Here is a 12500-nt window from a genome sequence, read left to right as displayed (position 1 = left end):
TTCTGCATCCAAATCAATGACCTGTGAGCTACATACAGTAGCAACCATTAACAATACTCTCTTCCATTGTATCACCTGTGGGTAAATCAAATCAAATCAACTTTTATTTCTATAGCACCTTTCATACATAAAATGCAATTCAAAGTGCTTAACAGTAAAAATAAGTATAAAAAACAGGAAAAATATGTAAGTAAGTATGATGCTGTTAGAGAGTAACTATAGCTACTGTGCCCTCTGTTTGACGATCGACTTCTGGAGCGGGTACGGCAACCATTTTGGGGCATCCTCCTCAATCAGAGTATTGGCTATCATTCCTCAGTCTAAGCGTTGTCAGTTCTTGTGTCTCATACTAAACCGCATCGGGTCTGCTCTGAAACGCCTTCAGTCCTCACACGAAAACGTTGTTATTCTTCCTGCAATACTGTTTCACTCCTCACGCGTCAGTCATCGCACAATACGGCGTCACTCCTCATGCCTCCTATCATCACAGCGTCATTTCTCCTCCCTCAAGACAAACCTTTAAAAAAAATCTCCTAACGCATAAAACTTTGTTGCTCCTGTTTTGTTTTTGTTCTTCCGTGTTTGACGGGGCGTAGGCTAAAGTGTAAAGTGGACAAGTGTAAATAAAAAATAAAAAGGAGTAACAAAGTTTTATGCGTTAGGAGATTTTTTTTTAAAGGTTTGTCTGAGGGAGGGGAAATGATGCCGTGATGATAGGAGGCGCGAGGACTGACAGAGGTTTTATATGAGCTACTGTATGATGAGGAATGAGGACTGATGACTGACCGAGTTTTTTATGAGCTATGATAACTGAGGAACGAGGACTGACGAGTGACACCGTATTGTGCGATGACTGAGGAGTGAAGGTGTTTCAGAGCAGACCCGATGCGGTTTAGTATGAGACACAAGAACTGACAACGCTTAGACTGAGGAATGATAGCCAAGACTCTGAGGGAGGAGGATGCCCTAAAATGGTTGCCGTGAGCGGGTCTTTGTCAGCTGTACCTTGCTAAACCACTCGCTGCTACTGGAGTTGAGTGAGGAGCAGGAAAGCAGAAGTGTCTGAGTGTTTGGAGGCTGTGTGTCATTGACATTGACTGACAGATCCCCTGTTGTCACCACGCCCACTGTGCGCTGCGGCCTGGCAGGTGGCTTCCTGTCACTCAGGAGCCACGTCAGCGCAGTTGTGTTACTGTAGGAAGTCATTCCTCAGTCCCCTGGAACAACAGGCCGCGGCTACCAGCAACTAATTACTGTACACGCATGCTGGGGGGTATGTGGGGCAGAGGAGAGAGGGCGAGGGGGGAGGGAGATGAGAGGGGGGGGGGGGGGGGGTTGGGGAGACGGATGGAGGTGTGTAAGTGTGATATCATTCTGCCAGTGGGCGCACTGTAATTACATTTCCTATTTGGGTGTCATTGGAGAGTCCCCTCCAGATGCTCTCGGCAGCCCATCTGTTTGTTCAGTGAGCCACTGGTGGGGTCAAAGGTCACCCCCAAAGTGTTATGTGAATGTTGAGAAGCAAAGTGCAACAGATCACTCATAGGACTTTTGGGAATTCAGCGACTCCTTTTGTTTGAATAGGAGTAAGCAGAGCGTGCAGACACACCGTGGACCTCACGGAGTATCAATGCTGAATTGGGGTTAGAATTTTGCGCAGCCGTGTCCTTGACCCTCTTTACTAACAGCTGGAAACTCTGCTGGTTAGTGAAGCCTTGTGGAAGTAGAGGCTGAGTGGAATCCAGTGGGTTACGGGATCATGCACGGGATTCCCCTGAGATTTTCACTATCCGTCACATGATCTGGACGGGACAGTCAATGGGAGCAGGTGGGCTCGGGACTGATGACAACACGAGACCTGTTTTTATATATAAATATGCAGATGCAGTTCTGATATGAAGAAACACAATCCCCCCCCCCCCCCCCCCCCTCCCTGGCTGCTCTGGTTGCTGGCTGCTGGTTGGTTGCAGGCAGACACCTGACCGTGCACGCATGACGTGTTCTGACTCTGATACCCATTGGAGCACACACTCACTGGTCATTTAGTCAGGCCTCGCTCACAGAGTTGGCATGCAGCCTCTCCTCTCTCTCCGCAGAGGGTTTTCAGATTCCGCTTCCCTGGCTGATTCCAACTCCGCTCAGCTGTGCTCCTCCACTCAGGTGTGCTCCATCAGTAGCTAACGAATGGGGCTCCCCATGGTGCTGAACCTGTGTTGACTCATTTTGGTCACTAATTAGCCAAGTTCAATACTGGGGAAAACCCATCATCATCATCCTCAAAGACAGTTAATCCTGCACACTGTCAATTTCGTTTTACAAAATCATGTTTTTAAATACATCTAAAAGATAAAGTAAAAAAAAGACAACAAATACTTTGTACAGTAAACTTTGCCTGTTTGGTCAGCCCAGGTGTTTAGAGAGAGCAAGACACCAAACCTCTACCTAAAGAAACAAATGCCACTGATTCATAATCCTCTGAAACTCTTCAAAACATCGATCACGATTCACGATCACGCCCATTAACTGTGTTGATATTTTGCATCTTATGAAAAGCAGTCATGCATGTTATCTCTCAGCCACAAATCTACTTTATATAAGCTGCGATTCACAGTTGTCAGGAAAGACTGAGCCATCAGCAGCTTTATCTTTGTCTCTTACATCTTGCACAAAATTTCAATCACACTTCTGCACACTGCAGACTTGCATTGCTAGTAAGAATTAATTAATGTTTTGGTGGTAAAACCTTCATCAGAATGGTTGAACTAAACATCTTTAGCATATACATAAATTGCTATGCATGAATGAAGAGCGGGTCAAAACTACGAAGGCGGCTGGTCCCCACGCTCCCATCTGACGCCACCGTGGATCCAGATCCAGACTGCCTGGGTGAAGATGCTCAGGCAGACGACGGCCCAAGGAATGCTGCTTCTCATCAGCCTTACATGGAGGACAAAGACAGCAGTGACACACACGCATGCAAACACCCTCGAAGCCTCAGAAGACGGTCACAGCACAATCATGTGAGTTTTGCCCCCGGCCCAGCATATCTCCCCTTCAACTGTTGACTGATCACACTTCCCCAGTGCGAATGATCACTACGCTGCATGCATTTATAGATTACCAGATACTCGCCTTTCATTGTATGGGTACTATGTAGTTACTCTGATTGGTCAACCACGAATCTGCACGAAAGTGGTTCATTAAGAATCTGCGTAAGGAGGATGCAATGAACTGCTTAAATATGAGCCAAAGACTCAGCTGGCTATGGAGTGCTGCAAGAAGTTCAGCCACTTCATTCTAGAAGGATCGGCTCGGAGAAAGAGGGCAACACCACAGCGGTGTTGAATTAAGTTGCACTGTGGAATTCGGACAGGCCAAAGATCAGAGAGGGAAGAGGAGAGAGTAACATGTGGATTCACTAGAGCGACCCTGAGGATGTACGCAACAGGACAGCCGGGCAGGGTGTGCTACAGGACAGGCAGGCAGGGTGTGCTACAGGACAGGCAGGCAGGGCGTGCTACAGGACAGGCAGGCAGGGTGTGTTACAGGACAGGCAGGCAGGGTGTGTTACAGGACAGGCAGGCAGGGCGTGCTACAGGACAGGCAGGCAGGGTGTGCTACAGGACAGGCAGGCAGGGTGTGCTACAGGACAGGCAGGCAGGGTGTGCTACAGGACAGGCAGGCAGGGCGTGCTACAGGACAGGCAGGCAGGGTGTGCTACAGGACAGGCAGGCAGGGCGTGCTACAGGACAGGCAGGCAGGGCGTGCTACAGGACAGGCAGGCAGGGCATGTTACAGGACAGGCAGGCAGGGTGTGCTACAGGACAGGCAGGCAGGGTGTGCTACAGGACAGGCAGGCAGGGTGTGCTACAGGACAGGCAGGCAGGGCATGTTACAGGACAGGCAGGCAGGGTGTGCTACAGGACAGGCAGGCAGGGCGTGTTACAGGACAGGCAGGCAGGGTGTGCTACAGGACAGGCAGGCAGGGTGTGCTACAGGACAGGCAGGCAGGGTGTGCTACAGGACAGGCAGGCAGGGTGTGCTACAGGACAGGCAGGCAGGGTGTGCTACAGGACAGGCAGGCAGGGTGTGCTACAGGACAGGCAGGCAGGGCATGTTACAGGACAGGCAGGCAGGGCGTGCTACAGGACAGGCAGGCAGGGTGTGCTACAGGACAGGCAGGCAGGGCATGCCTGTGACAAACAGACAGTGAAGACCGACAGACAAAGACCGGGCCGGTTGCACCAACTGGTCTTACACTGGTCTTAAGCTAAGTTGGTCGTAACTTTACGACCTACAGCTACGCCAGTTGCACCAAGACGACTTAAGCCTTATTTTCACTAAGACCAGGCGTAACTCCTACGCCTCGTCAGGAGGAGGCGTAGAGCCTGCCTGTAACAGAGATCTCCGCGGAGACCTTTTTGACCGTCATCGTCGTAACATCGCCAGTTCGCCGTCTTTGAAAGCACGACGTTAGATTATAACTAACTACTTGTGTGGCTTAGCCTTCCCAAATGTTGGCGTTAATTCTTTTAGAATTTAATACATAGAATTGGGAACGTTACATTCAATTTCATTCAGACTCCCTGACACTAATGGGCGCCGCCATTTCCCCCCGGGGCTTCCACAGGAGGAGGGGGGTGGGAGGAGGGAGCGTGTAGTGACGCACATACAGTAGTGGGTGACGGCGCGAGGCACATTTGGGCCAATCAGAGGGCATTCCCCGACAATTCACATGAACGCGCATTGCTATGACCAGCGTAGTTAAGACCAGAGTAAGCCGTGTTGGTGCAACAGGCGTAAGTCCATGGTCTTAACTAAGACCGACGTAGGAGTTACGACCAGGCATAGTTAAGACCAGTTGGTGCAACCGGCCCTGAGGTGAAATATAAGGATGGATGCTATAGGCCTGTATTCACTTCTGTTAGTGTTGCTAATAGTGTGTACGTGTCGCCATGCACATACATGATCGAGCGCTTATTTCTGAGTGATGTGTCAATGTGTGCTTGTGTGCTTGTGGGCATGCCATTTGCCATAACCACACACACACACACACACACACACACACACACACACACACACACACACACACACACACACACACACACACACACTGCTTTAATGTGATGGAGATGGCCTGATGTAATGGAGTGCCATGGACATGTGTGACGGCAGCGCTGTCCTCAGAGCCATTGTCTTCATAGTGAGGACAGATCTGCACAATTGGCTCCCCCTGAGATGCGAGGCTGTTAGCATCACTTTAGCAATGGTGACAAGTGAGAGCCTCTCCCTCCCTCCCTTTCTCTCTCTCTCTCTCTCTCTCTCTCTCCGTGTCTCTGTCTCTGTCTCTGTCTCCCCCCCCCACAGAGCCCCCAGAGACCCCTCAGATCTAGTTTATGCTGTCCTACTGCTGCTTTTAATAGGCCAGAGCACCAGCTTAGGGGACTGCCTCTGGGGAGCAGACCCACATCTGCACCCAGGCTGCTACACACACATGCGCACACACACACACACACACACACACACACACACACACACACACACACACACACACACACACACACACACACACACACACACACACACACACACTTTGATTTACCTCACTCATACCCATACCAATATAGTACAGCTGCAATTAGATTTATATTAGATTCATAATACATATTACTCATTAATTATAGCTATCTTTATTTATAGAGCACTTCTTTGCAAGGTAGGAAACATAACATAAAAAACACATGTGTGTGTGACAGAATCCTCTCTGTCACACACACACACACACACACACACACATACACACACACACACACACACACACACACACACACACACACACACACACACTGCACAGTCAGAAATATTATTCAGCTTCCCTCATGAGCTTCAAATAAACAGACGTATCTCCTTTCCCTAAACATCGTGTTATCGTGTTATGAGCCGCCACGGGCCGGCTGGTGTTTTGACTGAGACAAACCTCTCCCCCGGCGAGGCCAACAAGTCTGAAATGGAGAAAGGTGTTGCAGTCCCAGGGGGCGCCTGTGGGGGCCTGTGTGGAGCCCAAGCAGAACCTGCTTATTAACACATTGAGTGCCAAGGACGTCTGTGGACGTCCTAAAAAAAAGTAACGAGGAGTGCCAAGGACGTCTGTGGACGTCCTAAAATCATAATTCATATTATTCCATAATTCTGCTGTTTAAGGTCGTACCTAGCCAGTGAGCATGAATCCCTTCAAGGGATCACACGGCGCCACCTTAAACATCGTCACAGGAGCTGCTCCACCCACCTCAGATCCTTTACTTTGTACAGGAGACAGCGGAGAAATGTTGGATCAAAGTGGAAACCGATGCATGCTTTCTGCCAGAGCCGTATATATTGCTCTGTCTACAGCGGAGAGTGGGCTCGGCTGCATCCGCGCTCACAACTGAGCGAAGAGTATGCCACAAGCTTATGCTTCTATCTATCTCCACACGATTTCCTAGAAAGCCAGCATCCGAAGCCGAACGGCCAAGCCTTTTCGTTCAGTCGCGTTTGCCAGCGCGCATCATTTCCTTGATGGGCGCTGGGATCTGTCCGGGGCAAAAAACGGAGTCGAGAAACAAACTCTGTGCGTGTGGGAGGAGCCCGCAGCTCAGAGGTGGAGAGGGGGGGGGGGGGGGGGAGAGGGGGGAGAGGGGTGTGTGGCACACAGGCTGCACAGAAACCACACCACACGCCACCACATCAGAAAACACCAGCCAGAGTCAGTGAATGTGCTCGAAATTAGAGTGCAAAAGGTATTCATAAAAGGGACTATATCTTGGAAAGTAAAAAAAAACGACAGAAAACCCTTGAAAGTGCACTTTTTTGAGAGGCTGTCATTTCATAATGGAACTGTCTAGAAACAAAATTTCTTCTTTGGAAGAAGCAGGAGTGTTCAATGTTTCATTAAAGTCCAGCCCCGTTAATATAGCCATAATAGAAAAAATTCTATAGCTGTTTTCAACTGAATGGAAGTGAATCTGGCACAGGCTCCAGACAATTTTACTGAAGCGCTGTGGCACTCAATGTGTTAAAGCCCACCCATAGCAGTGTGACTCGCGCTGCAGTGCCCCTCCAAATAAAGTCCACACCGCACAGCGTGTGCGACTGATCTTGGTACAAAACAATGGCTGCCAGTGGAGCCGGGGTGGGGGGGCAGTGTGTAGGAGGGGGCGGCGGGAAAACATGTAATGTGTAATCTCATGCTTTGTCCCGGTATTAGCAGCATAAAGGAGGAAGTCACATACAATCTTACATAATCAGTGTGGTTTAAGGCTGGAAAATGACAAGTGTCACTGTGGTGTGTACGTGTGTGCGTGTGTCTGTGCCTGTCTGTGTTATGTCATCTACCGCTGCCAATGTCATACATCCCCCACCACCACCATCATCATCACCACCACTACTGTCATCATCACTGTGTACGTGTACGTGTACGTGTACGTGTGTGTGTGTGTGTGTGTGTGTGTGCGTGTGCGTGCGTGCGTGCATGCGAGAGAGAGAGAGAGACCTGTCTATTTAGATGTCTGTTGCTCTGTCTGTTTATTGTCTTTTTTATTGACATTTTGCGTCTCTTACATTGTGGCTTGCAGCTGCGTCTAAGAAGTGGGTTCTCTTCTTCCTTGTTTGGGGTTTGGGTTGGGTTTCAAAGGTCATATCTTGATGATTCACGGGTCAACCTTGATGGTTACAAAGATGTCATTAGGAACAGTAGCCACCTGCACACACACACACACACACACACACACACACACACACACACACACACACACACACACACACACACACACACAAACACACAAACACACGCCCCCCCCCCCCCCCCCACACACACACACACACACATACAAAACTGCATGTGAGCATATTGCAGATTGATATACATAGATCATCAGATTATGCTTCTCTGTGACCTCAATTATCGCCCCCAATCATTCTACTTTCAGTTTATCTCTCATCGCTCTTTCTCTCTCTCCATTTTCCATGTCATGAATCTCCCTTTTTTCCCATTTTATTTTGCATGCTGTCCTCATTACCCTGTTGTCCTTCTGCAACGCTCTCTTTTGATGACGCGTGACCTCAGAACATTTTGAAAGCTAAGGCTCCTTAACCACTTGCCAAAAATGAAATGAAATTGGGGTCATTATTGTTATTGTTCTGGCTTTCTTTCTCTCTCTCTCTCTCTCTCTCTCTCTCTCTCTCTCTCTCTCTCTCTCTCTCTCTCTCTCTCTCTCTCTCTCTCTCTCTCTCTCTCTCTCTCTCTCTCTCTCTCTCTTGCTTTTAATTGATAGTAGAGTGATCGTTGAACAGTAGAGAGACAGAAGTCATGACAAATGTCCCAGGCCAGATTTGAACCCAGGACAGACAGGCTTTGCCTTTTGGAGTTTGCTTTTTTTAATTTTTGACCATTGACATTTTGACCTTTATTCAACGGTATAAATGGAGAGGGGCAGGAAAGATGGGGAGAGAGAGGGATGACGTGCAAAAAAGTTCTAGGCCGGATTTGAACCCAGAACTTTTCATTTAGTGAGTCACCGATAGCCTGGGTAAACCCAGCCCCCACGTGACCTGCTCTCAGACCTCTGGTTCTCAGGTAGTGACTGAGAGCAGGTCTGAGAGCAGGTCACGTGCGGCTGGGTTTACCCAGGCTAAGTCACCGGAACCCCGCTCATATGATTGAACCACCAGGGTGCCCTTTAACCCTCCATGTTGACCTGTGTGATACCTCCTCTCTGAGCAACCAGTCCTGTCTCTCGTTAAGAAATAAAGCTGAGATGTTGTAAAAAGAAATTAAACGCCTGGCTGGCTGGAATGCAGAGGACAAATCCAGCAGTTATCCCAGTTTAATGACTGGGCGCAGGACTCGGGACCGGGAACATCTGGTGCTCTTTGCCTCGCTGCGATCTGGCTTATCCTCCGTCCTCTGGTGGGCTCTGTGTGAGCTATAGGCTGCCCTGCAGGGATGGGAGCAGGTGACGGGCGGGCAGAGGCACCAGGGGTCACTCAGCATCCGGCCCCGGGCCTCCACACCTCGCCAGGGGGGAGACAGGAGAGACGGAGGGGGGTCAGACGCAGCAGCATCCGTCCCCAGGCCGCCCCACACCTCGCCAGGGGGGAGTCAGGAGAGACAGAGTGGGGGTCAGACGAAGACGCCCTGTGGATGCTCCCTGCCGACAGAGAGAAAGAGAGAGGAAGACAAGCAGGGACGAGTCAGCAAACACAAGCACCATAATATGATTTGAGTCTGGACGCGCTCCGGCGATGGAGATTAGGGGTGATTGGATGACGCTAATGTCACTGTCAAGGAGTGAAGCATGGATATGGAAATAAACAGGAAGTAAACAGGATAGAGGAGAGGATGAAGTAAGCTGGAGATGAGAGGTGAAAGAGAGAAGGACAGATAGCGTGCGGAGGTTCAGGGACGACAGGAAACTGGGAGTTGCGTGATGAGATTAAAACGCGTCGTCGCCGGTGTCATAAATAAGGGTGAAATCCACGCTCCATTGCTCTGTGTTGTCGTGTCTGACAGGCCGCGCGGCCCACCGAGCCTCTGCTTTGGCAACACGCGCCTCGCTGCTATGACGCACAGTGCGCTCAACCCGACAGGGGGGGATCCCAACACAAACACAGAGCTCCACACCGCATAGGGCAATGTCACGGAAAATAAAGCCAGGCTACTAAGCTCTCTTCCTGGATGTTATGTGGCACTGCACCGTAAACAGCCATGGTTCATGCGCTGGCCAAGGTTGGCTTGCTTCACAGAGGACACTTTTGTCTGACCTGCCAGCTCCACTCAGCTGCACTGCCTCTTAATTCTGTGTGCTTTTCACTTCATCCCAGAGAGTTTCCAACAGCCAGGTTTAGGCAGCCTTCATGAGTCAAAGCAATAAGCTCTGTACTGTATGTAAACCTTCCTTTGTGGAATTGGACATTGAAATATATAGATGCCCCCCACACATGGCAGGCCTTTCATTGTCAATTACAGTTATTAAACCTACTTAACTGACTCAGACTCAGCTCCATTTAACAGTAGGGATGCACGATATCGGCAATAATATCAGTATCGGCCCGGTGAGCATAATAACAGCAATGTTAAAGGAGAATTTCGGTTTTTTTGAACCTGGAGCCATTTCCTGACATTAATTATGAATTGGCCACTCACCTAGCGATGTCTGCAGCGTTTCTGGGCGTCCTAGCGTTGTTTTGAGATCAATATCGTCCAAGTCAGTGTAAAATGGAGTTGATTTGGGGCCAAGTGGTAGCCTGTATTTCCTGCATCTAAATAGCTATTTTTCTTCCCGTTTTCGCCACATATCGCCATAATCAGATCCGTCAACATCCAGCCGAGTGTTATTTCACCCCAGGCTGTTTCCTGGACTGCACACGGATCAAATTACCTCAAACGTGATCTAGGTCACCAAGTCTCGTGAAGTCCCGCGATACTTTCCTGTCGACTGGCCAAATACAGGCAGGACGCTTTGCGGTCGTGGTTTTAGCGTAACCTATGTGGGGTTTGGCGTAACCTATGTGGGATTCGAAATAACGAAGGTTATGCCAAACCCCACATAGGTTACGCTAAAACCACGACCGCAAAGCGTCCTGCCTGTATTTGGCCAGTCGACAGGAAAGTATCGCGGGACTTCACGAGACTTGGTGACCTAGATCACGTTTGAGGTAATTTGATCCGTGTGCAGTCCAGGAAACAGCCTGGGGTGAAATAACACTCGGCTGGATGTTGACGGATCTGATTATGGCGATATGTGGCGAAAACGGGAAGAAAAATAGCTATTTAGATGCAGGAAATACAGGCTACCACTTGGCCCCAAATCAACTCCATTTTACACTGACTTGGACGATATTGATCTCAAAACAACGCTAGGACGCCCAGAAACGCTGCAGACATCGCTAGGTGAGTGGCCAATTCATAATTAATGCCAGGAAATGGCTCCAGGTTCAAAAAAACCGAAATTCTCCTTTAATATTGATTATCTGAATCAGACAAAATGTTCATATTGAGAGGAAACAATGCTGTAAATCTAGATCTATGCTGTAGATCTTTATTAGCCTGGTAAACCAGCCGGTCACGTGAACTCACATTCACAATGCTTTCTTTGCAGTGGCCGGAAGTTGGTCGGATATACTTGCCTTGACAGACAACTCCTTCAGCCAATCAGCGTTGGATCCAGTCAAACCCAAATCCACTCAGGAGAACGGCAAAAACATATTTTCCGCGAGAAACTCTCGTTTAATTGTTGTTATTGAGTCTATTTCTGCAATAACTGCACTGTATGGCTGTTTAAACTCGACGAACGTTGACATTACTCCTCGAGGCGGACAGGCAAGGAGGCAGCCATTATTGTTTTGCTAGCGGCGTTCCTGATTGGCCGGTTACGATGTCAGCTACGAGGCGGGTCGCTGATTGGCTAGAAGACTTTGCAATTTCTGCAAATACCCTCCCAGGGCTGGAGGCCAGACGGTAGAACGAAATGAAATGTGACTTCACGTGACCGGATGGTTTACCAGGCTAGATCTTAATGGGCTTTTCCAAATGCTTCTGAAATAAAGAAAGATTACTTTTTCGAATTCAGTGTTTACATGTGTTTTTCAGTGCAAAATTGGATCGTCACAGAAACTTGTTTTTATACAGATCATATTGACCAAAATTGTCATATCGTTGCATCCCAATTGAGCCTATGTCACATTATACCCAAAGCAGCCATTTTGTGAATAAAATGCATTAAGTAACATGATATAAAAATTAGACGACATGCACTGACATTGTATGTTTCCCTGCAGCAGAGGAACAGCAAACTGGATCTTCTTTGTTTTACTTCCTGCCTTTCTGACACAAAATGGCTGAAATAGGCATATTAACAGTTAACAGAAAGGAGCGACCTGAAGAGCCCCGTCCCACCTGCACTGCATGACATGGTGAGCTGGAGGGGCGTCGTGGCCACAGCTAGACGTTTATTCATAGGGACAAAGAGTGTACTGTACACAGTGACTTGTTCTGAAGCGTAGACCTGCAGCACGTCAGGCCCTGGTTCTGCTCTCAGGCAGGGTTGGCTCCCTGTCTGGCACCCCAGGGACCAGCATGCAGAGAGGGGAGCGTTTCCGGCCTGACAGTCTGGGCTCCATGGTCCCTCTGTCTGTGAGGCTGAATGGCCATACACAGCATACACGGGTTAGAGATGGCATCTTCTCAAAACAACGTAACATTGCGTGTCGTGTGTAAGGACTCTATATTTGAAAGAAATCCTATACGTCAATAGTCCAACATTATGCATGCTTATACGCAAGTGTTACACAAGTTCACCAACAAACATGAATCAAGCGACTGTTCTCAAGCACTTTCCAGTCTGTGCAATTTAATGAGAAATGCAAAGTTACAGAATGAGACTTCATCTCGATAAAAACTTTATTCTCCTCTGTGTGTGTGTGTGTGTGTGTGTGTGTGTGTGTGTGTGTGTGTGTGTGTGTGT

At 48.8% G+C, this 12500-nt stretch overlaps 1 protein-coding gene across 1 annotated transcript in view; it reads left to right on the top strand.

Moving 5' to 3' along the window:
* Positions 1 to 12500, top strand: part of ppp1r1b (protein phosphatase 1, regulatory (inhibitor) subunit 1B) — a 34257-nt gene that overhangs the window by 10063 nt on the left and 11694 nt on the right. The gene's annotated exons all lie outside the window — the stretch shown is intronic.

Source organism: Poromitra crassiceps, assembly GCF_964638095.1.
Source record: "Poromitra crassiceps genome assembly, chromosome: 13".
NCBI classification, from domain to species: Eukaryota; Metazoa; Chordata; class Actinopteri; order Beryciformes; family Melamphaidae; genus Poromitra; species Poromitra crassiceps.
Note: the sequence above shows the minus strand (reverse complement) of the source record. Positions and strands in the feature narration are given on the sequence as shown.